The sequence below is a fragment of the Suricata suricatta genome, chromosome 6 (genome assembly GCF_006229205.1).
Source record: "Suricata suricatta isolate VVHF042 chromosome 6, meerkat_22Aug2017_6uvM2_HiC, whole genome shotgun sequence".
NCBI classification, from domain to species: Eukaryota; Metazoa; Chordata; class Mammalia; order Carnivora; family Herpestidae; genus Suricata; species Suricata suricatta.
Genome location: NC_043705.1, coordinates 45,608,634 through 45,636,078, shown reverse-complemented (window position 1 = coordinate 45,636,078; position 27,445 = coordinate 45,608,634). Strand labels below are relative to the sequence as shown.

Genomic DNA, 27,445 nt, shown 5'->3' with positions numbered 1-27,445 from the left:
AATGTCTATTAGACACCAAAACAGAAAGGTTGGGACAAGACTGATCAATTTGGACGTCATCCTCTCAGAGACAGTATTTAGCCATCTCCTTTCCCTTCCCTCTCCCATAAATCCATTCTCAAATCCCCCCTGCAGCCTCGGGAAGCTTCCTGTCATGGGTGACTTATGGAAGGAATCTTTATCTTTCCTCTCTGGCACAAGTCTTTCCCCAGGAGCTCTGTGCTGAGCCTAGCACAAGTAAAATCTAGAAAATAGAAAAAGCAGAAAACCAAGGCAAGACATTTTAAAGAAAAGTACATTGTATTGCAGAGCATTTTGGATTTAAAAATTATAAGTTGATTGATTATATATGTGTGCTACATATCTTAGGATTTAAACTTCTGTAAAGCAGCAGTTGTTCTGTTTTATGTTTTCTTGGGAGGCAATTTAAAGAAGTGATTAAGATCACTGGACTTGGACTCCTACTCCTTGGGTCCAGTCTAGAGATATGTAATTCTGGTCTAGTTATTATATCTCTCATCACCTCAGTATCCTCATGTGTGAAATGAATGTTGTAACAGAACTACTATTTTAGGGCTATTGTAGAGATTAGATGACTGAGCGTGGGTAAAACCCTTAGGATGGCACCCAGGTCGAATGAACTCAATAACCACCGGCTGTTAGAACATATTATGTGTTCTACAGGAACATAGTATATTGTGGATCCCACATATGAAATGCTTAAGCAGAAGCTAAAATACTCCTATAAGAATGTTGTAGGAGGAACACCTTATTGGAGGAAGGGTAGTTTCTGGATCTAAAACCTAATTTTGGATTCTTTTCCATTCTATGAGGTAACTCCTGTGCTGCCTGGGAGCATGGTGTGTTGACCGACCATGTGACAAGGTATGAGGCTGGTGAAAGCAAGGAACTTCTTAGTTTCCTTTAGATGCTATCATTTTTCTTGAGACACTTACTCTTATACCAGAGGCCTGTGTGTTTTCTGCTTACCTGGGTTTCCTGCCTCTGTACTCCTCTTATCCAGAATCCTAATTCTTGAGGTGAGAGTCTGCTAGCTAGCTGACTATAAGGTTTAGTCCTTCATCATGCCTTGTAGGCAGTATTCACATTTTAGGCCACATTGACAAGTTTGCAAAGGTGAGTAGTGATGGTCACGCTGACTGAGGGAGGGGATTGCAGAACCTGCCCTGGACACTGTAGTGGGATTTAGATGGTTGCACATCCCTGTGGCCCATCCTACAAGAGCCCTGGCGAAAGTTATTCTAGAAGGAACCTACATGTCTAAAATCTAAGCTCTGGAGAAGAGAATATGAAGTTTGTACACCCACCTGTAGTCACCATGCTTACATATAGCACTGAATTCTATGTTCTCTGGAGAGAATGGATAAGATCTGTAAGTCTGAGAACAAAGGCAGTAAATCTCATTTGCAGCTGTTTAACTGTTGTGCTGCTATTCTGATGTAGGTGCAATTCCCTGCACGTGCTTCAGAAAATGCAGCTCAACCAATGTATGTGGTTTGCATTAACACACACACACACACACACACACACACACACACACACACAAGAACCGAGCCGTTACAATGTCAGCTCCAGGTTCCTTTCATTTTTTTTTGATATTAAATCTGTTTAACATCTTTAATATTTATGTTACTTCTAAAATCCTTCCACAAAGGGAAGTACAGTTCTTCAGTTTATTGCAAACATGTCTTTAAGGAAAAAACCAACCTTAATGTTGGAGCTCTAATACAAATTTTTAGTTATTGGCACTATACTATAAAGCCAAATATTGTCCTCATTTTAAACTGGACATATTTCACTGGGGAATATATCTAACACATTCTTTCCTCTATATATCTACATCCAATGGTGGTATTTTATAGGCTACTTTAAATACAAATGCAAATTTAAAAAATTTAATGAAAGCTATGTTTTGCTCAGGAATACTATTGTATACATACCACATAGGTTGTTTTTATAGCAGACATTAGTTTGCCAAACTTCAATGGCCAGACACTAAGTTGTGAGTTTGGTATTGTCCCCCTGGCTATTTCTTGCTGCCGTGGAGAATCTGGCCATGAGTGATGCTGACAAACCACCTCATTGCCACTATTTCCCTTCTTATAGGTGACTCCACTGTGACAGAATATTCATATCTTTAAGATGCAAGGCCTAGCAAAAGGCCTCCCACAAATCTACTGGATATCAACATGTTCTGTTTGACAAATTCTTTTGCTTCTTCAATTATGTTGTTGATTTTAGGTGCTGCCTTATTTGCTCATTTCTCAATCTGTCTTTTCACTCTGTTTATATCTCTTTTGGCTCTCTTCCTGTCAATCCACACACAGCCACTGTGACTGGCAATCTGAAGAAGAGGGAAGCCACCACCTACTGCAGTGGCTTGCAAGCTTTCCAACTCTCTGGAACAAAAATCCCCCACAACAGCCAGTCACTCCACTCATTACAATCTGGGTGACTACTGCGTATTTTTCTACAACGCGTTTGGAACTGTGGCCAAACACTTGGTTCCACCAATAGTATCTTCTTGCATACTCCATTATATCCAACTCTTCGTAAGACTCATCATCACCTTAATATTCTTGAGGAGCGGGGGTTCCAGGGTCGCTATATACTATCCATCCAGGTGGTTCCTTTCAGATGTAACTCTCTCCTCTGCCCCTCCCTCACAGAGACTGGGATCCTTGTCCAGGCGCTTGATAGAAGGTCTCACAAGGGGAAACACTAACACTTTCACTGGGTCTTTGCATAACCAAGTGAGTAGCCAACTAAACGCTCTTCCTCAAAGGGCGTAACAGCCAAATGTCATGGGTGATTCCAGATTGGATCCTGAGTAAAAAAAAGAAAAAGAATAAAAACTGTCAAAGATATTTGGGACAATTGAAGGCAGTTGACTGTGGATTGTATATTAACTAAATCCTCATTATTCAGAACGTGGACCACTGACCACACTAGCATCACCTAGCAGCTTGTAGGAAATGCAGTGTAGGGGGGGCCTAGGTAGCTCCATCTGTTAAGCATCTGACTGGCTCAGATCATGATCTCGGGGGTTTGTGAGTTTGAGCCCTGCATCATGCTCTGTGCTGTCAGCGCAAAGCTCCTTCAAATACTCCCTCCCTGTCTCTCACCCTCTCCCACACACCCTCGCTTTCTCTCTCTCAAAAATAAACATTAAAGCAATTAAGTAAATCACAGGCATCCAGGTGGCTCCATCAGTTAAACATCCAACTTCGGCTCAGGTCATGATCTTGCAGTTGGTGAGTTAGAGACTAGAGTCAGGCTCTGTGCTGACAGTTCAGATCCTGTGTCCCTCTTTTTCTCTGCTCCTCCCCCACTTGCACTCTCTTTCTTTCTCTCTCAAAATAAATAAACATCAAAAAAAATTTAAAATAAATAAATTTAAAAAATAGCAAGGCAGCATCAGTCCTCACTCCAGGTGGTTTATTTGCACATTAAAGATGGAGAAGCATGTGTGAGTGTGCGTGCACATTCCAAGTAGACTTCAGAGGTGTGTTTGCACACCAGACTGGGAGTGATGCTTTCAAAGGAACTGGATCCTGGACTCACTCCTACAACGCATCGTGGAATGTCCTGCTGAAGCCACCAGTCTTCTTCTAAGTGGATAGACTAGGCATGGAGGTATCTGCTCACCAAGAAGAGGAGGAATGATGAAATTAGACCAGCCCCATGTGGAGAAGCTCCGGAATCCCAAAGGTGCCTGGGGATTCATTGCCACTCTATGGCAAGAAGTCAACAAGATTAGGAGTTTGGGTGTATCCCCTTAACTTGGTGGGGATTTTTTTCCTTTTGTTGGATGACACAGCTTAAAATTCCTTCCTTTATGTGTTGTAATTCCCTCTGGTTTTCCCCAACCCTTTACTGTGGTTGGACAACACCTCTTCAACTTTGTGTGTTGGTGACAGGGGAGGGCCCTCAGTGGAGGCCTTTGCAGGGGTAGGAACATCCCAGGTAGGGGGCAGGTGGCCCTGGGTTCCAGGCTGCAATTTCCAGAAGGGGAGTTGGGCTGCTGCCACTCCTGGGTCTCATTTAAATGTCTCTGTCTCCTCGCAGGTCTGAGCCTTGTATTGAGGATTACTAACTCTGAGAACTTGTAACTGCCAAATCACAGAAGGGGAAGTAGTGAGGATGAGCCTCCCCCTAGCCCCTTATTTCTGTAGCTATACAGGATTTGATTCATGTTGGGGCATTTATTTCACATAAAGACTAGCACAAACCAAAAATAACTGAGAAATTACCTCCCCCCCCATTCTTGTTTCCAAATTCCATTCAGGTTTGGAACTTATTTGAACAATTTTCATCTTGAAACATGAAAAGGTGGAAGAATCCAGCCTCTTTCTGTTAACAGTAGACAAAGATAAGCATCTCTCCACAAAGGTACAAGATTATGTTACCCTTCTGGAATCCTGGTAGCCAATTCAAGTTGTTTTTGAAGCACAATGCTACCCATGAGGCCTAAACCAAAAGAACCAGACATTCCAGATTGACTCAAATAATTCCATTTTTTAAATGTAATGTTCTGGCACCTCTGTGATTTCCATATTTGTTCCAGTTTTCATCACACCCTGTGATATTGAATGGCAAGATCAGGTACAGAATGCTTCTTTGAATAACTCAGCTGCCTTCCTACCTTGCGGCTGTCAGGTATAGGACTCAGTTTGTCAGGAATTAAAAGAAAACACAATTTCCATTCAAGAATTTAATTCTCTTTCAATGCATATAAAGAGGGGAAAATTTATTTTGTGCTTTATTGTGGGGAGGACAAGTCTTAAAAAACCAAAGGAAGGAAATTCTCAATGGAAACTATGGATCTTTGATGAACTTTTTATTTCTGCATAATTTGAGATTTATGAAGAGCCAAACTAAAACCTAGTTTGTTTTTCTCCATGTCCTATAAGTAGAGGGGAAAAATGACAGTAGTAACTATTGAACCACATGACTATCAAATACATAGTAACTTGGCTTTGTATGAGATCACAGTGCTTCTAGAAATACCACGGTAGAAAGGTTAAATCTTTTTCCCTTTCTTTGGAACTATTTGGAAACATTCACAGCTCAGAGCTGGGATGTCCATCCTATAGTTTACGTAGCATAGCTGTTTTGTCTCTGATTCTACAGAACAAGAGTTTACAAGCAAACTGGAAAACAACTGTCCTGTGCTACATCTAGTCTAGTTTATAGGCCAGACTTTATCAGTTTTTGGTACTCCATGTGATAATTACCTCTTGCCAAACACGCTTGTCTGAATTATTCCATAAAACACCCTTGATAAATGGACTTATCAAGACCATTAGGTCTTGAAGAACTTAAATTAGTCCCAGATGACTCTCTTTTCAGTTAAAAGATAAATTTAAATAAAATGTGAATGTAAACATATTTTCAACTCAGTTCTATTTTAACCACTGAAGCACATTCTGGCACTAAACACTGTATCTATTTTTGACATTTATGACTTTTGCATTTGTTGGAAACAAACGAGATCTCAGGTGGCTGTATCTATTTTTTATATTTATGACTTTTGTATTTGTTGGAAACAAGTTCTCAATTTTTTATCTGTAAAGTGAAATAATAACAGATGCTTCATAAGGATCTGGGGATGAGTAATTAAGATAGTAGAGAGAAAGGGGTTTAACACAGTACTTGGTACCTAGTGATTGTTCGATAAATGTTACAATGTAATTCCTTTAACTTGTAGCAGACACACACACATTTGGGAGGTGATTTAAGTATGTTCGTTTCCATTGGTTTTCCACTTCATGTATTTATCTTTCATTGTAACATAATGGCTTTCAATAGCAATTCAGAACTAATTATTTGTGCATTGGTTAAGTTTTTAAAAGTTAAGGCTCTTTCTGATCTGCTTTTTAAAACTTTTTGTGTATTTATTATTCAGACAGAGAGAAACAGAGCATGAGTAGGGGAGGGGCAGAGAGAGGGAGACACAGAAACTGAAGCAGGCTCCAGGCTCTGAGCTGTCAGCACAGACCCTGACGTGGGGCTCAAACCCACTAATTGTGAGATCATGATCCGAGCCGAAGTTGGATGCTTAACTGACTGAGCCACCCAGGCACCCATGACTGGTCCTGTTAGACACTTCAGTTCTTTTTTCCAGTTCTAATGACATATTATTGACACATACCACTGTGTAAATTTATGGTGTATTATCATGTACTGATTTCATATATTTATAATTGCAAAGTGATTACCACCATAGGGTTAGGTACCACCTCCATCAGGTCACGTAATTACCTTGCGTGTGTGTGCGTGTGTGTGTGTGTGTGGTGAGACATGTAAGATTTATTCTCATAGGAACTTTCCAGTATATAATACAGTATTATTAACTATAATCACCAGGCCATTTTTAGATCCCCAGAACATATTTCATTCTCTAAGAAATATAAAACTCGAAGTTTGTATTCTTTGACCAACATCTCCCTATTCTCTACCTTTCATTCCCAGCCCCTGGTAACCAACATTCTACTCGCTGTTTCTATGAGTTCAGCTGTTTAATTTTTTTAGCTTTTCATTTTTTATTTTTTGTTTTTTCAAAGTAAGCCCTATGCCCAGTGTGGAGTTTGAACTCGTGACTCTGTATCAAGAGTCAGATGCTCTACCCACTGAGCCAGCCAGGCACCCCAAGTTCAACTTTTTTAGATTCCATAAGTGAGATCATACAGTGTTTGTCTTTCTCTGACTTATTTCAGTTAGCATAATGCCTTCTAAGTCCATCCACATTGTCAAAACCAATGTTCTTCTTTCTTGTGGCTGAATATTTTGCTATATATGTAATATATGTGTGTGTATATATATCAAATCTATCACATATATCATATATACATCACATCTGCTTAATCAATTCATCCATTTTTGGACACTTACTTTGTTTCCATACCATGGCTATTGACCACTGTTTTTTTTTTTAATTTTTTAAATGTTTTTTATTTATTTTTGAGAGACAGAGACAGTGCAAACAGGGGAGGGTCAGAGAGAGAGGGAGACACAGAATCCGAAGCAGGGTCCAGGCTCTGAGCTAGCTGTCAGCACAGAGCCCGATGCAGGGCTCACACCCACGAACCGTGAGATCATGACCTAAGCTGAAGCCAGATGCCTAACCAACTGAGCCAGCCAGGCGCCCCTGTAGCCGACTCTTATCCGTAAGCTCCTTGAGGCCAGGCTCTGTGGCCACTAACATATTCATTCTTGTAATCTGTACAATGTCTGTTCTTACCATTGTGTACTGACTAGGAACTATAACAATATTTGTTGAATGAATAATTGCCTTCATTGCCTTAACTGCCTGCTTCAAAAAAACACTCAGTTTGTTTATCATAAATCAACTTTGTATTGAAGTAGAATATACATGCAAAAAAATATGATCATAAATATAGAACTTAATGAATTTTCACCAAGTGGACACACTCATGTAACTATCACTGAGATCTTCAAATAGAACATTTCCTGCATATTTCCTTTCCTTGGAAGCCCCCATGCACCCCTTCCAGTCCTCCATTTTCACTTCTTATATTGACCTCTTTTTTATTTTAACAATGAGACACAGTGTCATGGTTCATGATTATAATGTAACTCCCTTTTATTTTATTTAAACATGTTATTATTTATTTATATTTATTTAATTAAATTTAAATTTAAATAATCTATTATTTAATGTAACTCCTTTTTTATTTTAACAATGGGACACAGTGTCATGCCTCATGATTATAATGTAACTCCCTTTTATATTGTTATCATGTCCATGCAAAGTAGCTTGAATCTATTAAAAAATTCACTACTTGATTAAAGGAAGTACGATGAAGTAGATTTTCCAACTGCCAAACAATGTCCATTGTCCTTGCAGTTTATGTAGTTTCTTCATCACAGCCCAGCTTATAGTTGGGTGTACCCACTTTGGGCTGAAGGACAATTCTAGTCTGAAAACATCGTCAGGCCACTGTAGGAAGTAGGATATAAACCATTTTTCGTTTCTGTTCCCTTAGAAACACATGGAACAAAATAAAGTTTGCCAAATGGAAATATACAAAACCACTGGGGAAATAAATGTTATTTTTAAGCTTCTAAGAGGCTATCACAAATAACCAGGAGGAGAGTGGAAAGAATTCAAAAAGCAGGTGACCTTTTAACAGGCAGAACACAGCAGGGTTAGCAAGTGCCTGAAAAATGTTGTGACTTTGAGAAAGAGTTGCTGAGCCCAGGCCAGGCAGGACGACCTCAGTGGACGCGATGAGAACGGAGCTGGCTTTTCCCCATCCTACGAGAGCTGGATAGCAAAAAGGAAACCATCCTCCAGAAATGGGAGCTGTGAGAATCCTTGGGTACCAAAAAAGGAGCAGATTTGGAGATCTGGGAGCTGGTGGGTTTGTTGTTGGCAGCCATATTTGGAGTGTCTCGCTCAGAAGCCTGGCTTTCCTCCACTCTTAGAGCAAATATCACCCTGCGGAGACACCAGGGTGACCTGCCCTCTAGGTGGAGACCAAGGAGGTAGGGCAAGTTGTTTAGAAGGAGGAGGATGGCTGCACTGTCAGTAGAGAAAGCTGCTCTGGAAAGGAGACAGGGAGAAGGGCAGGCATCTCTTCTGGTTTCAGAGGGGAAAAGAATCCACCGTGGTCCGTCTCTATCCTTCTGAGGCTGTTTCACTGCTAGTTCTCAGATGGGTCAAGAATTGGCAGCTACTTTGCAAAATATATATCATTTACACAAATTGGATGCTTTGTGGTGTGTATTTATTTAAAAAAATTTTTTTATGTGTTTTATTTTTGAGAGACAGAGAGAGACAGCACGAGCAGGGGAGGGTCAGAGAGAGAGGGAGACGCAGAATCTGAAGACAGACTCCAGGCTCTGAGCTAGCTGTCAGCACAGAGCCCAATGCAGGGCTTGAACCCGCGAACCGTGAGATCATGACCTGAGTGGAAGCCAGAAGCTGGACGCTTAACTGACTGAGCCACCCAGGTGCCCCTAAATTTTTTTAAAAATAATGTTCATTTATTTTTGATAGAGAGAGATAGAGTGCAAACAAGGGAAGGGCAGAAAGAGAGGGAGACAGAGAATCTGAAGCAGGCTCCAGGCTCTGAGCTGTCAGCACAGAGCCCAACACAGGGCTTGAATTCACTAACTGTGAGATCATGGCCTGGGCTGAAGTCACATGCTTAACCAACTGAGCCACCCAGGTTCCCCTGTGGTGTGTGTTTAAAACAAGACAGAGAACGTTGCCAGTTGGTCAGTCTAGCTTTCCATACAGAGATAGCTTTGAGAAAACTGGCTTGAGTAGAGAGAGTGTGTGCCTATAGTGGAAAGCCTCTCCAGACCAAGCAACGAGGGAGATGCCAAGAGCTGACTGTCCCTGCTTATCCCTTGGGTTACAGACAGTCATGACTCCAGTCATGGCAGGGACCTTTAGTGCTTTGGTATTCACGTAAATACTAGCATTGGATGTCCTTTAATGAGCAGACTAACAAATAACAGTATGTGTACGATCTTCGTGAAAAAAGTCCCCTGGAAGCTTGGATGTGTTCTCAAACCACCACCCTTTCTTCACCATCTCCTTCACCTACCACAACAACTCTCAGTCAAGGTGACTTACAGAATATTAGTAGAAGTAGGTGTATGTAAGAGCTCACAGGAAGTATTGGATGGCTCCTGGGCTCCGTTTATCCTAGAAATCTGCAATCTTACAAAAATACACTAATCTCTCTTTCTAGAGAGGCAATTCACAGGAAGGCAGAAAATGCACTAAGTGGTATTACTCTTCTTTCACTTAGGCCAGTTCTTTTTCTGCATTATTTATTTATTTATTTAAGTAAAAGAAAGGGAGAAGGAGAGTTTTCCCAAATAACACATTGGAGCTTGTGACTAACAGAAGTAAAACTGAATGTTCAACATCAGCGTTATAAAATCATCCACTCATCTTCACGGAGAGTTTTTCTTTCGGGTGCCAGTTTACTGTTTTCCTGTGGTCTCTCTTCCTTACTCAATTGAGAGGCACATCCTCTTTTGTCACTAACCTCCACCTCCACTGCAAAGCCTGTGACCTCCCCTTCAGAGGCACAAAAGCTCGTCCCACTGCTCTGCACTATCAGCTCTCTACCCTCACTCTCCACCGTCAACAATATGGAAAACAGCAGAAATTTCTGAGATTCTGTCACTCCTGAACATACACGGGGTGAAATTTAGGCAGTACTTACATGCTTGTATGCTCCACCAACCAACACCCCCAAACAGGGGGAAGGGTGTAGGGATGGTCTACTTACTACTTATACCAGTAAAAGTTAAGAGACATCCTAGATGGCCATAAATTGAAATTGTATTTAAGTATCTGATGGCACATCTACTAAGGGCACTCTTAATGAGCTTTAAAACAATGTTTGCTAAAAGTACATGTTTCTGCTACCGTAGTAAGTAAAAAAGCTAGGATACAAAATAATGTATTTATAACATGATTGCAGCTGAGCAATGTTTAAAACCTAAAATTCTTTGGCAAAAAAAAAAAAAGGAAAAGAAAAACAAAGAACGAAAAAAAGAAAGAAAGACTGGACACAAATGCTTCAGAATTAACAGACCTAGCCCTGAAGGTGGCACTTTGGATGATTCCTTTTCTTTTTGTAATTTGCCACCTCTTATTCGAGCATGCCCTCCTTTTATAATTATCAGAAAGAAAATCTTGAGGTTTTGCATTTAACCAGTGAGCAAAAGCAACGACAGAGGCGCTATGGCCGGGCACTCAGTGCTCCAGGGGCCACCGGGCGGATTTGGCGGAGGCTGAGCCTCCGGGACACAGGACCCTGCTCAGGCAGAAGCTTTCAGAGAGGAGACTAATTTATCTCAGCACAAATGACGTCACTCAGAGAAATCCAGAAAGTGCTGATTAATCACGAAGTCGGGGCTAATCCCTGTTAAGAACTCGGGTCGAGGTGACACAAAACAGTGCCTCAGGCGCGAGCACGAGCTCAGACGCCGCCGCTGGGGCGAAATCTGGGCCTCCACGCCGCGCCGCCCCCTGAACCGCTCTGCGGCGCTGGCTGCGCAGGTGGCGCATGCGCCGCCGCAGGCCGGCCGCCTCCAGCCGCTGGCTCGCCACCTGCTCGGCGTCCTCTGCCTTGCGCCCGCCCCGGCCGGCTATCAGTGTGCGGCGACTCTGTTTACAGCTTCGTGGTCGTCAGCCCACGGACACTGCTCTTAAGGTTGACTGTCACGGTGGTGGGAAGACATTAGCTGAGAACCGAGTTTTCCTCGGAAAATTTCTCACACAGTCTGAGAGAAACTTTGTATTAAAGGAAAAGAGTGAGCAAAGGACTCTGGAGACCTGCGGTGTCAGTGGAGGCACCTGACAGTGAAATGCATTGCTCTTGTGAATGGCTTTGTCAGGGGGGCCTGGGTGGATCAGTTGGTTCAGCCACCCACTCTTGGTTTTGGCTCAGGTCATGACCTTAAAGTTCCTGGGGTTCGAGACCCCGTCAGGCCCCGCACTGTAAAATCTTCTGAAAAGAAAACTGGGCGAGGCCAGGCAAGTAGGAGAAAGATTTGAAGCTTTCCAAGTGGGAACCTACTGGGCTCTGCTCAGAAGGAAACGTGTGCAGAGAGTGCTGAGGAGCCGAGGGAGCGCGGGAAGCCTCCATCTTGCCTTCCCAGCGTTGCCTCATAACAGCAGAAGCTCACACGGCCTTGGCCCTGTGGCCGGTCGTGAGGGAACCCCCCCAGGCGCCCTGCCCCAGCTCCCCCAGCTCCCCCAGCCCGCGCTTGTTGGCTGGCTTATTAGGCACGCGTTAAACAGCCCGCCACGCCGCGTGTAAGGAGGTACCTGGCACCTGGAGGTGAGTGGAAATAAAGCTGGAGTTGCGGTCCAGGTGACTGCAACTGGTACCCGACACCCACAAACACGAATGACCCTCCTGATTTGTTTTAATCACTTCAAGTCACAGTCTGTTTTTTCCTCTTTTTTACTTATTCTTAGAAAACAAAGGTCCACTAGGCTTGTTTTGTGAACTTCGCCAGCACACTCATGCTATCTCGTGTTAGATCGGCTTGGCAACGGAAAGGGCGTTTTATCTTCTTTTGATCGCTGTTGGAATCCCAGGTCTTTAAATCTTTTGACCTCCCATCCCTCCTTGCGCATAGCTGCTACTGATTCTACAACCCTGGTGCTCTCTTGATTATATTTCTTTGACTCAAATATGATATCTTTCCTGTTTCTTGAGCCCAAGGGACTGGGGATGCTGAGGAAGGTTCCTAAGCCGTAATCAGCGGCTTTGAGTTCCTGTGACCTTTTTAGAGTTCATAGTCACCAGAAGCAACAATGAACTAGGTTTAGGAGAAACAGCAGCAGGTTTATGTAATTCAGAAAAGATAACCCACTTCCAAGACATGGGAATAACAGATAAGGATGTTTGTTAGTTGTTAAAATCAGAGCTTCTCAAACTGGGGTTATCGTCAGAACCAGGCAGACAACTTAAAAACAGAGACTTCCAGGGTAGGGAGAGGGGCAGACATCTGTTTTTTTCCAAACCCTTGGGTGAGTCTGACATCAGCAAAGGCAAGGCCCGCTGGTTTACGGCTTGGACTGCTGTGAATCGGGCCTCACTCAGCTTAGGCAATACAGGTGTCTGGGTTGGAGTTGCTGATCAGAACTTACGAGGTTCTAGAGACACATTTGGCCCAGTTTGACAAAATTATACCCTTACTGTTGGATATGACCTTAAGATGTGAGACTCAGAGCTGAAGGGGTCTGGGAAGAGGACAGACAGAAGTACCCACCTCCTGAGTGACTAGGTAGGAATTAAAGACTTGCAGATTCCTAAGCTCTGGGGAAGGGTACTAGGCTCAGGTCAAGGACCCACCAGTGGAGAGGAAGAGTAACAGGAGAATCCAAGGTATCTGTACAGTTCTGCTGAGCGGCCACTGACCTGGTTCCCAGCTCCACCAGCAGGGAGGGGCTGTAATTTAAGCTTACAGGAGCCTAAAACTTACAATTAGGCAAAGGTTCTAAACTAGGTAAGTTTTGATTGAAGGAGGTAGCAATAATATTAATAATAATTACCAACACAAATGCTATTGGGATTAGCATTCACTGAGCACTGTGCTCAACACTTTACAAGAATGAGCCATCCCTTTGAGGTAAACTGTATGTCCAATTTACAAATGAGGAAACCAAAGCTCATAGAGTTTAGGTGAGTCATCTAAGTAAGGATTCCCAACTAGGTGATAGCAGAGGCAGAAGTTGAACATAAGGCTGTTTAACTCCAGGGTGTGAGTTCTTTTGATGTAAAGACTTCCCATTTCAGAGACCTGGTTAGTCCCAGAGTGGAGCTTAATACAAGTCGATGAGTGACGTTAAGTGCTAAAATATGCAAAGACAGTTAATTTGAAAACTCCCATCTTACAGAGTTAGGATTGTTGTTTCAATTTGGTTATTCATAATCTGAGGTTTTAGTAGGTCCATGACACCTTAATATCAACCTGAAGATTAGGTAGGCGCATATTATTCTTTTTAATATTTTACTAATTTTTGAGAGAGAGAGCGAGCGAGCATGAGCCAGAGAGGGGTGGAAAGAGAGGGGGACAGAGGATCCAAAGCAGTCTCTGTGCTAACAACAGTGAGCCTGATGTTGGACTCAAATTCTCAAACCGTGAGATCATGACCTGAGTCAAAATCGGACGCTCAACTGACTGAGCCACCCAGGTGCTCCCTAAATCTTGTTTTAGTAAACAACTACTCATATCTTTCCAGAATCATGAAAAAAAAAAAAGCTGGTAGTATTTTGTTAATGTAGCTTTCACATTTTAGCAGTGTCTCTAAAGTGCTCACCAACTTGTTTGAGAAGAAGATTGGCAGTGACTTGGAAAATATGTCATTCTTGTAACATGGGCTTGAGAGTCCAGCGAGGGAAGAGTAAAGGAAGTGACCAAGCACCCTTTGGAGGATGATGACAGAAATCTACGTATGAAAATGATCACACCTTGGGGATCTTGGAGGGTCTGCAAGCACTACTGATTACTCACCAGTTGTAAGCTCTCCCAGCATTAATCCATTTTGGCAGTGGGAAGGACATTACCACATGAGTGCATTGCCTGCTGGCTTCTTACAGACTCCTGGCTTGGAAAAGAAAATGAGTGAATATTCACTCTGGAAGATGGAATTGTTTCCTGTATAGAGTCTACCTCATGGAGGTCTTTCAGGCAAGTAAACTAGGTTTTAAATTTTTATTTTTCTGTTGATCACATTCCAAAAAGTTTTGAAGCATCTAATTCCTATCTTGGAAGAGTTTTCTTAAGGTTTAACCAGACTCATATTAGGCCAGTGACCACCAAGGTTATTTTTTTTAGCCGTATTATAATTTTAAACTGCAATGGAAATGTCAGATCTTGCCCCTATCATATTGGCTGAGAAGGGGGAAAAGTGCTTGGTTCTTGAAGGTACTTTTACATTTTCACTTCAATATTTACTTCATTTTCAGCACATAAGATGGTTGGAGGAAATGTGTGCTTGTAGAAAAACAAAACATCTCCCTCTTCCCCCATTGATGGGCTATATTTTACTCAAAAACAGTAAGTATAATGTGGGTCACAAGGCAAAGGGAACTGGCATTCAGGTGCAGGAAGACTGCTTCAGCCATCATGGGTTTGAAATGGCTGTCTCTTCAAGTGGCTTTTTTATGGGATTGTCAGGGAAAAAAGCCAGTAAGTTCAGCAGACATTGTCCTGGATATTTAAAAGAGAGAGAGAGAAGAGAGGGGAGAGAAAGGGGTATGTTTATCATTCTAGAATATTTCTAACCCTTGTTAGAGGAAGTTGTCTTTGAAGAGAGGAATAAGTACTTTTTCTACATTATGCATTCAGGAAGGGCTCACCCAGGAGCTGGAGGCAGGTCATGGACCATATCAGAACATGATCTTCCCTCGGCCCAGTAAGCCATGACGATCCCATTCTTAAACTGGGAATGTCACTAGCCAGTGGAAAGACACTTTAACTACTCATAGAGCTTACAGGGCTGTGAAGAATGTCTTTGTTCTTCATCATAGGGGTGGCTATTGAATTATAGGCTTGATGAAGAACCATCTTCCTCAGGGTGTTGTGGAAGGTTGGAGGCCAGAGGCAGAGGGCTGTGGTCCTGGACAGTAATTCACAGAACTCTCTTTAGTTACTATAGAGTCTGAAATTCCAGCTCGCTTTCCTGAACTAGCCATGGGCCTCTGCAGATGGAGCAGAATATCACATGGCTAGAGTCACAGATGCTTATCTTGTCACTGAATCTAGAGGCCTGTGCCCCATGTTTTACAGGAAGACAAGTATTTACTTGAGTATATGCCCTGGGCAAGTGAAGTAGTACAAGCTAAGTTGTATTGGATAGGCAGCCCTTTGAGCTTCCACCTGCAAAATATCTTAGCTCCAAAGACGATTTTAGTTCAGAGAGTATTGACAGGATTCCTCAGAATTAGAGTCTAAGAACAGAGCCCACAGAAAACAGGAGCAGGACGAGAATTGCTACTAGGAAAGGGAGAAAGAGAAATGAAGACTAAGAGTGGGAGAACAGTGACTCTCACAGCAACTCTACTCAACACGTCTCTGGAGGCAAGGGAAACAAAAGCAAAAACGAACTATGGGACATCATCAAAATAAAAACTTCTTCACAAAGGAAACAAAACTAAATGGCAACCAACTGGAATGGGAGTAGATGTTTGCAAATGACATAGCACATAAAGGGCTAGTATCCAAAACCTATAAAGAACTTGTCAAACTAACACCCAAGAAATAACCCAATGAAGAAATGGGCAAAAGACATGGATAGACACTTTTCTAAACAAGACATCCAGATGACTAACAGACATATGAAAAAATGCTCAACATCACTCATCATCAGAGAAATAAAATCAAAACCACGATGAGATACCACCTCACACCTGTCAAGATGGCTAACATTAACAACTCAGGCAATGACAGATGCTGGTGAGGATGTGGAGAAAGAGGAACTGTTGTGTGCTGCTGGTGGGAGTAAAAATTGGTGCAACCACTTTGGAAAACAGTATGGAGGTTCCTTAAAAAATTAAAAATAGAACTACAGAGCGACCCAGCAATTGCACTACTAGATATTTATCCAAAGGATACAAGTGTGTTGTTTCAAGGGAGCACATGCATCCCAATGTTTATAACAGCACTATTGACAAGAGCCAAAATTTGGAAAGAGCCCAAATGTCCATCAACAGATGAATGGATAAAGAAGATGTGGTGTGTGTGTGTGTATGTGAGTATATATATATATATATTATGTATAATATATATACAAACATATACACACAATGGAATATTACTTGGCAATCAAAAATAATGAATTCTTGCCATTTGCAACAACGTGGATGGAACTAGAAGGTATTAAGTGACATTAGTTAGAAAAAGACAAATATGACTTCGCTCATATGTGGAATTTAAGATACAAAACAGATGAACAGAAGGGACGGGAAGCAAAAATAATATAAAAACAGGGAGAGGGACAAACCATAAGAGACTCTTAAGTACAGAGAATAAACTGAGGATTGCTGGAGGGGTTGTGAGTGGGGAAATTGGCTGAATGGACAAGAGGCATTATGGAAGACACTGCTGGGATGAGCACTGGGTGTTAGACGTAGGGGATGAATCACTGGAATCTACTCCTGAAATCATGATTGCACTATATGCTAACTAGGATGTAAATTTAGAAAACTGTATATATTATTTTTTAGAAAGTGGGAGGAGAGCATCCCAAGAGGGTAGATTTGAATTTGGCAGGAAGCGTATCCTGAGTGAACTTTGAGAGAGCACTGTACTAGAGTTTCAGTAGGACTCAGGAGCATCGGGGCTGGCCAGCAAATGGAGAAGGCTGACAGGGAAGAGGGAGAGAAGGACAAGCTGGTTTTCACAGTTGTGCAATGATCGATGGCACAAGGGTACCGTGACTGAGGGGATGGAATTTCCAGGGCCAGGAACATAGATTTGATTTTTGTTATCTCAGTTTTTCTTGCAGATGTGATGAAGTGTCTTATTCAAACAAAATCAGTATATTATTTCAATTTTATGACATCTGGAAGTAAAATGTTTTGGGGAATGGGTGCCTTTTTATAAGTCACACAAATCCACCCTATGGGCTAGTAATGACCCTGAAGGAAAAAAGTTCAGTACACAAAAGGCATTTCAATGCTGTAAATAATGTCCAAGCTGTAGAATCAATACTTTGGTTAAGATGGAGACATTGAAGGTTAATATTTTTGTGGGTGACCCGTAGGGGATCCTGGAAATGAATCTTTCTGTTTTAACCTGTATCAGAATGCAAGTACTTTCTGTATTTTGAAAATTTATAAGGGTTTCCTTTTGCAATCCTGTCATTTCCGAACTCCTCCCACTTGGGCATGCGATCATTTTCTGTGGTTGCTAGATGAGATTTGAAACTGGCCGGAGAATGGGTAAATGGGAAAGAATCACTACTCAAGTCAAAACCACTTGGCTTACATTTGAAATCCTCATTGTGCTTCAAAAAGCATCATTTGAAACACATAAATAGTGAATTTGACTTTCAATTGTGCCACCTTAGGTAATGAGGGCCTCTAACAAAATTCTCCCAATTTATTTTCTTTCCTGTATCCTTGGAAGAATATTAAGAGAATGAATTGATGGAGCTGTAGTATCCCCCCCTACAAAATCCACTTATCTCTCTTGTAGCATACCGTGCTGCCAAAAAATGGCACCTAAGAAAGGAGGGAGATGTAAAGAAGAAACACTCTAATCTTGATGTGATGATGGCGCACATTTCACTGATTAACTTTTTGAATAATTAGCTACCTGTCTACTAATTTCAAGGTATTATAAAATGATGGCTGTGGGAAGGTTAGACCTGGATAAATTACCCATTGTTTCAGTGAAGTTAACTGCTTTTTTTCTGATAAATAAGTGACTCATTTAGCCTTGGAGCACTAGAGAGATTTACCAAGAACATTTGTTACATTTACATATCATGCAAACATTGGGTTCGGGAAGGCCTGGCCTGGGAAGTTCTGTGAACCAAGGACAGACAGGCTCTCCTGTTTCTCCTGTAGGCTGCTCAGGCTGACTGCATACATGTATCTGACTTGATGCTGTTTCTGTGGAAAATTCTGCACATCAAAGAACACAGTGAATTTACCTAGGAGCTTATTACATAAAGGAATAATGAGGGGATGTGTTTTGGGGTTAAGAAAAGAAAATCAAATCTGTTTTATCATTTTATATCCGCATTTCCAATAGATGTTTTTCATTTTCTAGCTTTCTGCTTTAAGGCAGCATGTCTAAGTCCAATTTTCAGAAAATAGGCATCAGAATTGGTTGGAAGAAATTGTTCAAAATCAAACAAAAACCAACAGCTTCTTAGGCTTCTATCACAGATCAATGGACTTGTCATTTCTGAGGCCTGGGGAACTGATTTTAACAAGTTTCCTGATCCTTCTGCCTCCTTTAGGGTAGTTGTTAAACACGTTAATATATTTATGATCTTATATTCCGCTGGTTTCAGGAGGAAAGAGAGAGAGAGACAGAGAGACAGAGATTGAATCTCAATTTTGTACCAAACCATGAACAAGGAGAGATTAACCTCTGTTCAAGGTTCTTTCTCTTTTGAAATGAGTAAGGAAGTGGTTGAAGAAAACCCTGGTGTGTTTCTAAGGGGCACACAGCTGGCTGTGTAGGCCGATAAGCCCAGGGCTGGAAATCTTTGAAGCTGCAAATTTGTAAACCCATGAATTGCATGGATATTTAGAATATTTTTTAAATATGCGTGAGCACACTATTCTACAACTAGCATAGTTTGAGTCTAATAGATTGGAATTTGTGACTCCTTATAAAGATAAACTTGATTCTTATCAGATACTTGGAATTTTAAAAAATCGACAAAATATATAAACCAAGAGCTGAACATTCCAAGGTTTCATAAATTAAGGATTTAAGAAAATATATATTGTGGAGGGTCTGGGTGGCTCAGTCAGTTAAGCTTCCGACTTCAGCTCAGGTCATGATCTCATAGTTCATGGGTTTGAGCTCTGCGGCGGAGTCTGTGCTGACAGCTCAGAGCCTGGAGCCTGCTTTGAATCTATGTTTCCCTCTCTCTGCCCCTCCCCTTCTCGTGTTCTGTCTCTCTGTCTCTCTCAAAAATAAATAAATGTTAAAAAAATGTTTTTAAATATAGTAACTTTTTGGATTCAGCCATTAATTCATGCCTGTTAACAGGCTTTTATAATGCTAATCTGTCAGGTAATGTATGTATTGTGTAATTTTATCTAATTTACTCGTACCCTTATACATCTAAAGTTTACATTATATGCTGTATAAAAGCAAATGCCATTAAAAAACCATCTTTTTGGACTTTTCACTGAAGTAATGTCTACCTGACAACCTGAATCCAGCCCCTTCAGTCCTTTCATGAAATTGGACTTGAAGGGAAGTCAGTGTAGGTGGCTCATAAACAATCAGGGGGCCTCAGTTTGAGAGGTGTGTTTGTGGTTCACGTACCCTCTGCCCGTGGGCCTGGCTGTGGCCTCTGACTGGGCAGTTGAGCGGAGGAGTCTCTTGGGGATCCCCTCTCACTTCACTACTGTGGTGAGACTGAAGGCAGCTGCTTTCCCAGGCCTCCACGCTTCCAGCCGTAGGGTGATGTGCAGTTTCACTCCCTTGTCTAGCCCATGATGACTTCCTGTTCTTTTTCTGTAATGTTTTTCAGATCCGCTGCTTCCTGTTGCTTTCCCAAGCCTGATCCTGGTCCAGGCTCTAATTACCTCACACACACCTGCACTCTCCTAACATCCTCTTTCCTGTCTACAACTTTTCCTCTCACCGTTTTTTTCCCCAGACTTGTTAGAATCCTTTTCCTGAGGCATCATTTCCATCATGCTCCTCCTCCAGCAGCTCCCATTTGCCTCAAAGCTAAGCTCCAGGTTCTCTTCTCCAAAGCCCCTCGCACTGCCTGGGCCATTATCTCCGTTACAGCTGGACTCCACTCCAGCCAAGCAAACGTCCTGACACCATGTCTATACAATGCTATAACATCTGGTTAATCCAGTCAACTCTGTCAGATCTTCAGTTAATCATCTGGATGTTTTGTCTACAAGATGCCAAACATCTGGATTGACTGAAGAAATTCACTGCATTGATAGAAAGTTTTTAACTGAATTGACCAGATGTTTTGGCATTATGTAGACACATTGCTGTCTCCTACATTTATCTTAATAGCTTGTCTGCACAATGTCCTCTCCACCTGAAACATGACCTGTCTTCTCGATGCCATGTTCCTTTTTCCTTCCATAGTATGGTTAAAATCGCCTGTCATGAAGCAGTTCTAGATTAACGCCACCAGACTGAAATCACGGTTCATTCTAGCATTGACTTAATTTTTGTGTATATAGTTTGTTTCAAGTGAGATCGCTGTGTTCTCTGTTTTTATTTTTAGGTATTGTCTTCCTCCTTTGCCTCACTAGATTATAAACTCTCTAGGTAAATATAAGGTACACCATAAAACAGTCTGGCTTGTGTAGTGAAAGGCATGGTAGCTTGACCAAGAGTGGAAACTCTGGGAGTCAGTCTAGTTTTGGATTCTAGCTCCTCTACTAACTGTGTGACCTGGACAAATTATTTAGCTTCTCTGAGCCTCAGATATCCTCCACATTTGTAAAATGGAGATGATAGAGCCTACTTCATAGAGTTGTTTATAAGGATTGAAGGAGTTACTTAAGATATAGTGCTTAGAAGAGTGTCTCTGGCATAAATTATCCATTAGATTTTTGCTCTTATCATTATAAGCTTTGTAAGACCTTGATTTTCTTGTCTCTTCTTTTTACTGTGACAGCTAGGTAGGAAAGGCAGCTGTTATTGTTCCCATAGGAGAGAAAGGAAAATGTATTAGGAAGTTATACGATTTACCCATTAAATTGGTTGCTGGTATGAAACCATACAGCCTTACTTTCTATGTATAATGTGTCGGCTCTCAATTCTTTCTTGTCTCAGGAATTAGAATATTGCTTTTTATAAAGAGCAGGTACTCAAGGCTTCTGGGTGGCTCAGTCGGTTAAGTGTCTGACTCTTGATTTTGACTCGGGTCATGATCCCAGGGTTGTGAGATGGAGCCCTGCGTCTGGCTCTCCCTCTGCTGTTCCCCCTGATCATGTGTGCTCTCTCTTTTTCTCTAAAATAAAAAAAAATAAAATAAAAGATAAAAGTTTAAAAGCAGGTACTCAAGGAATATAGGTAGAAATGTGTTTCCCTACAGAACAGTGGTTCCCCAAAACTGGTCTGTGGATTAATGCCCCTCTGTGACGAAGGGTCTTGTGTTAAAATGAGAAGACGTAATAGGTTTCCTAAAGCTAACTTTACTCAAATGTTAGAGCTGTCCCTCAACTGAGGTTGAATCCATCAGTCATTTTTGGTGTAAAGACATTTTAATTCTGTGAAACGATGGCTATCTTAAATTATGAAATATGGAGTAATGTGATATTATATACTTTTAAAAATGTACTTGGTTGATTTATTCGATCAGCAGGCATTTATTTTTATTAAATTTCTTTTAATGTTTACTTATTGTTGAGAGAGAGAAACAGAGTGCAAGCTGAGGGGTGGAGCAGAGAGAGAGAGAGAGAGAGAGAGAGAGGAAGACAGAATCCGAAGCAGGCTCCAGGCTCTGAGCTGTCAGCACAGAGCCTGACATGGAGCTTGAACTCACTGACCATGGGATCATGACCTGAGCCGAAGTTGGACGCTCAACCAACTGAGCCACCCAGGCGGCCCATGAAGTATTATTTAAACGTCTACTATTTACTAGGCATGGTTCTAGGCACTGGAACAATAGTAAACCAAACTGAAAAAAATTCTTGTCCTCATGGAGGAAACTCTAGGATAGGAGATGGCTGATAATATGTCAACAAGTAACCTCTCCAAGGCACAGTTTCCGCTTCTATAAAATGATAATAAGGGCCTCTGCTACATAGGGTTGTTTGTAAGGGTTAAATACATTAGGGGCACCTGGGAGCTGAGGGAGACAGCCATTTGGGACATCTTGGGGAGAGTGTTTCAGAAAGGTGGAGGGATCAGTCAGTACAAAGTACCACAGGTGGACCACACCTAGCTCATCTGATGAAGTGCAGGAAGGCCAGGTAGCTGGCACAGATTGAGCAATGGGGAGGCTCGTGAGAGAGGAGGGCAGAGGTAAAGGGGAAGGGGTGCAATTATCTAGAGTCTCGTAGGCTTTTGTGGGTATGTGGGGTTTTACTCTGAATTAAATGTGGGAAGTACTGAAGGGTTTAAAATTTTTTTTTAATGTTTTTTTAATTTATTTTTGAGAGACAGAGAGAGACAGCCTGAGCAGGGGAGGGGCAGAGAGAGAGGGAGATACAGAATCCGAAGACAGGCTCCAGGCTCGAACCCATGAACCGCGAGATCATGACCTGAGCCGAAGTCGGATGCTTAACTGACTGAGCCACCCAGGCGCCCCACTAAGGGTTTTGAACAGAGAAGTATAACTCTATGGCTTCTGGTTTAGAAAGTTTCACTTGTCTACTCTGTTGATAATAAATTACAGGGAAACGAGGGTGAAGCAGGGAGACTAGTTATTATTTGTAGTCCACATGCAGGTTGAAGGCCCCTTTGAGCTTGGTGGTAGCAGTGGGAAGTAGAAAATAGTGCTGAAGTTCTGGATATAGTTTGAAGGTACCACCAACAGAATATCATAACAGAATGGATGTGGGGAGTCAGGTGAAGACGGGAATCCAAATATTTAGCCTGAGCAGCTGGAAAGATGACTGTAAATAGCAGAGATGGTAGCAGAATGGGTGCAGGGGGACTGGTGGAGGCAGGGCTGGGAACTGCAGATGAGAGTTTAGTTTTGGACGTATCATTGATGGGACATGAAGTCCATATAATGAAATCAGGAAATTTCACTCTGAAGCAGATCTGGGCCTCACATAATATCATGTCTAACTTGTCTAATTCAAAAATCATGTTGAATTCTTTGGTTGCTTGAGAGATAGTATCCATTTAGTCTATTCATTTACACTGATACTACAGTATAACTTTAGAACAGAGATAAAATAATCACATTCCTCTTACCCCAGATAAAATATTTCCTCCAAAATTGCAAATTAAAGAAACAATTTGTACACATCAAAAAGAGGAAACTCACAAATTTTAAGTTCACTCATAACTGTTGAGAACTAACCATGAAATATAGTCTACTTTAAAATAATCTTATATTGGGGAGCCTGTGTGGCTCAGTCAATTAAGTGTCTGACTTGGGCTTAGGTCATGATCTTGTGGTCTGTGGGCTCAAGGCACATGTCAGGCTCTGTGTTGACCACTCAGAGTCTGGAGCCTACTTCCAATTCTGTGTCTCCCTCTCTCTATATACCTCCCCTGCTCACACCCTTTCTCTCTCTCTCTCTCTCAAAACTAAATAAACATTAAAAAGGTTTTTCAAAATACTAATTTATTTTCTACATGATATCCTTCATATTTCCAATATATTGTTATTAAAACATTTGAATATTAAAGCTCCAACTAGGTTCAATTCAGAAAATACATTGGAAGTCAAAAGTTTCCTCTCAAAATTTTTTGATTATTTAAAAGTACCAGTACTTTAGCAACAATTATCATTTTTGGCATCAGGAAGATGAGAAACTAATAATTTTCTAAAAGACCAAGAATTCCTACTTTTTTTTTTACACCTCAATTTTTAAAATTTTGCATTTAAAATTGGGGGGATTTTATTTAGACTGTAAAAGACAGAATATAGTAAAAGGAAGGGAAACATTATAGCTCTTTGGTGACCATATGTATGATATGTGAAAGAAATAATCATTGTGATAATTTCTTTTTTTTTATAGTTTATTGTCAAGTTGGTTTCCATATAACACCCAGTGCTCATCCCCATTAAGTGCTCTTCCCTCCTCCATGTCCATCACCCCTCTTCCTTTCTCCCCCTCCCCAGTAAGTGTGTTTTCAATATTCAAGAGTCTCTCATGATTTGCTTCCCTCCCTCTCTCTAACTCTTTTCCCCCCACTCCTCTCCCCATGGTCCTCTGTTAAGTTTCTCCTGTTACACTTATGAGTGAAAACCTATGGTATCTGTCCTTCTCTGCCTGACTTATTTCACTTAGCATAACACCCTCGAGTTCCATCCACGTTGCCACGAATGGTCAGATTTCATTCTTTCTTATTGCCATGTAGTACTCCATTGTGTATATATACCACATCTTCCTGATCCACTCATCAGGTGATGGACATTTAGGCTCTTTTCATGATTTGGCTATTGTTGACAGTTCTGCTATGAACATTGGGGTACATGTGCCCCTATGCATCAGCACTTCTGTATCCCTTGGGTAAATCCCGAGCAGAGCTATTGCTGGGTCATAGGGGAGTTCTATGGATAGTTTTTTGAGGAACCTCCACACTGTTTTCCAGCGCGGCTGCACCATTTTTTATTCCCACCAACAGTGTAGGAGGGTGCCCATTTCTCCACATCCTTGCCAGCATCTATAGTCTCCTAATTTGTTTACTTTAGCCACTCTGACTGGTGTGAGGTGGTATCTCAGTGTGGTTTTGATTTGGAATACCTACTTTTTGACTGGTGCTAAGAAGAAAGCCTGTAGAAGTTCTTTTTGCTGATAAGTAACATGAATTAATACCATGATCTAACCTTAAAGGAATAATTCTCAGCAGATGTGGAGAGAGACCAGACTCCTGTCTGCATTTTAATTAGAAGTTAGTCTTCTTTTCTCTTCAGGTAGGATTCTCCATCCCTAACCCAAAATACCTTTAAAAAAATTAAAAGATGAATTTGTATGTTATCACTTATGAGGGAATAATTCAAAGACCTATAATTTCATTTCTTTCCTTCTTGCCCCCCTACTTTTTTGCTGTGAAATTCAGTTGCATCTTGAGTTAGATATGACAGGCAAAAATGACAGCAGAGGGAATAAGAAATGTGAGCCAAGTGGATTTGGAAAACTCCATTGAAAGAGAATCTAAAGATACAAACTAGTCATAAAAACATAGGGTGCAGGACGCCTGAATGGCTCAGTTGGTTAAGCCTCCAACTCCGGCTCAGGTCAGATCTCACGTTCATGGGCTCGAGTCCCACGTCGGGCTCTGTGCTGACAGCTAGCTCAGAGCCTGGAGCCTGCTTCCAGTTCTGTGTCTCCTTCTCTCTCTGCCCCTCCTCCTCTCATGCTCTCTCTCTGTATCAAAAATAAATAAAACATTAAAAAAAACAGGGTGCAGATGTTACTAGAACTTAGAATTTGACCAAATTATGTGAAGTTATCTTAAAATAGAAATACACATGAAGATTTTGATCCTGGAAAAGGTTTAAAAGCTTTTGTGAGTTCTTTGGTTCCAATGCATGAGTTAATATATAAGCTTTTAGCTCCCAGTGAAACAGAATGGGAAAAGTAACCACTTGTATATTAGGGCTTCCTTTGGTGGCTTGAAGTCAGCTGTGGTATTTATACCATGGAAATCTGCAAATGCTGCAAATCAGTGCTTTTTTCTCCCATGTATTTTGGAAGCCAATTTATCAGCACACCACTGAAAATAGCCCTGCATAGGGATTAATGAAACTCTTAGCACCTGTGACAAAGGTATTCCTGCTAGGCTTTAGTGAGGGGGATTTTGGGGAATAAATGAGTATTTTTTTCTATAAGTAGGGTACTTCTAATACCCATCTTAGTAAGATTTTGGTGTTTTATTATTCCTCCTGGAATTAAACTTTCATCAAATTCTTATGAAAAAGGATTTCTCTAAAATATGGGCTTTGTTTCACTGTGCTTCATTAAAAGAAGATAAAATATATGTGTGGCAGGAAAACTTCCTGCTTTCTAGTAAACAGAAGTAGTACCACCTGATAAACTGCGTAGAGTCACTGGAATGGAGTCAAAGCCATAGAAAAACCAGATCTGCTTTGTGTGTGTGTGTGAGTGTGTGTGTGTGTGTGTGTGTGTGTGTGTGTGTGTGTGTGTGAGTGAATGACAGTGTTAAAGAATGTAACCCCTCTTAGCTTCTCTACACCCCTAAATACAAATTGCTTATACTGATACAACCCTCAATGGTAACTCACTTCACACCTCTATTTTTTTCTTGTTATCACTAAGATTAAGCAGCATGTTTGGGCAATATTCTGCATTCATCCAACCTTTTCCATACAGGCCACACTGATACGACAGAACAGGTTTATGTACCTCACACGTCAGATCCTATCAAGAAACTTGGTAGTGACAGTTTGATAAGGACACCATAGCTTATTGAACTTGTTCTAAAAACAACAGCAGCAAGCCACTCATCTCACACGTTTTAGTGACCTTGTTCTGTGGTGTCCCCATTTTTAAATGCAGCAGATGTATTACTGACTGTGGCTTTAGAGCATAAAGCTGAGGCATGTGACAGTGTATGTTTTGATATAACTGTTAAACATTCTAGAGACATCTGCGTTTACCTCAATTACCTACTGATAAAGGAGAGGTCTAGGGTTAGTTTAAACTTTCACCTTGCCAACAGCTTTAACCAAAGTGAAAAAATGATCAGAAAATGAGAAAAAAATTGCCAGGACCTTTTGCTCTCGAGAAAGTCCAGGACTTACAGACAATGAACAAGAATCGTTAATAGATTTCACGGTTTCAGGGTAACATCTCTGGGCAAGACACATAAAAAAATAAATACAAAATTAGAATGAACTATAAAAGCTAATTTTCTTACATGTTTTTTGTTGGTTTTTTTTTGTCTTTTGACCTGATTTTTTTTTTTTTTGGCCCAAACACGTACCTGTGACATTTCCAAAGACTTTACTATAAGCACATATATAATAGCCATATTTAATAGATTATTTAAATTCTTAAGCTTTAAAAAATTGTCATTGTTATTATTCAGTTAAGTTCAAAGTTAATTTTACTCTCATGGTGAAATTTTCTGATGGGATTCTATCTAATCTCTGAAATATCAGATCTTTCTTTTCTTTGTGGTTAAAGCGGGATAAGGAGCATTCCACCAACTGAGGGTTTAATTTTATCACTCTGTTACCTCTTTAAACCTATACACATCATTCTTCTGGCTTGTACTCTGGAGCTCTGTGGTTCCTGCTGTTGTTGGGATATAGTACGCTGTAAAGATGGAGATATTCAGAGAGAAACCTATAGGATTCTTTGATATAAACAAATACAGTGCTAACGCATTTCATAATAACCAACAGAAACGTTATGAATATCTGTAAAACAACTGATGTTGTGACTTTGTGGTTGGGGAAAGATAGAGCACACTTTCAAACACTGGTTCATATTTTGTTAGGTTTGTGTCTGATTGCTCCGTTTTTGAGTGGGTTGATAGTTCTGCAGAACTCCCATATCATCTCTCTCTCCTCCTCTTTGAAACGTTCTCC

General features: G+C 41.1%; 1 pseudogene; it reads right to left on the bottom strand.

Annotated features, from left to right (window-relative positions):
• Window positions 1–2,158: 2,158 nt before the first annotated feature.
• Window positions 2,159–10,722, bottom strand: LOC115293431 (annotated as a pseudogene).
• Between the last annotated feature and the right edge of the window lie 16,723 nt (window positions 10,723–27,445).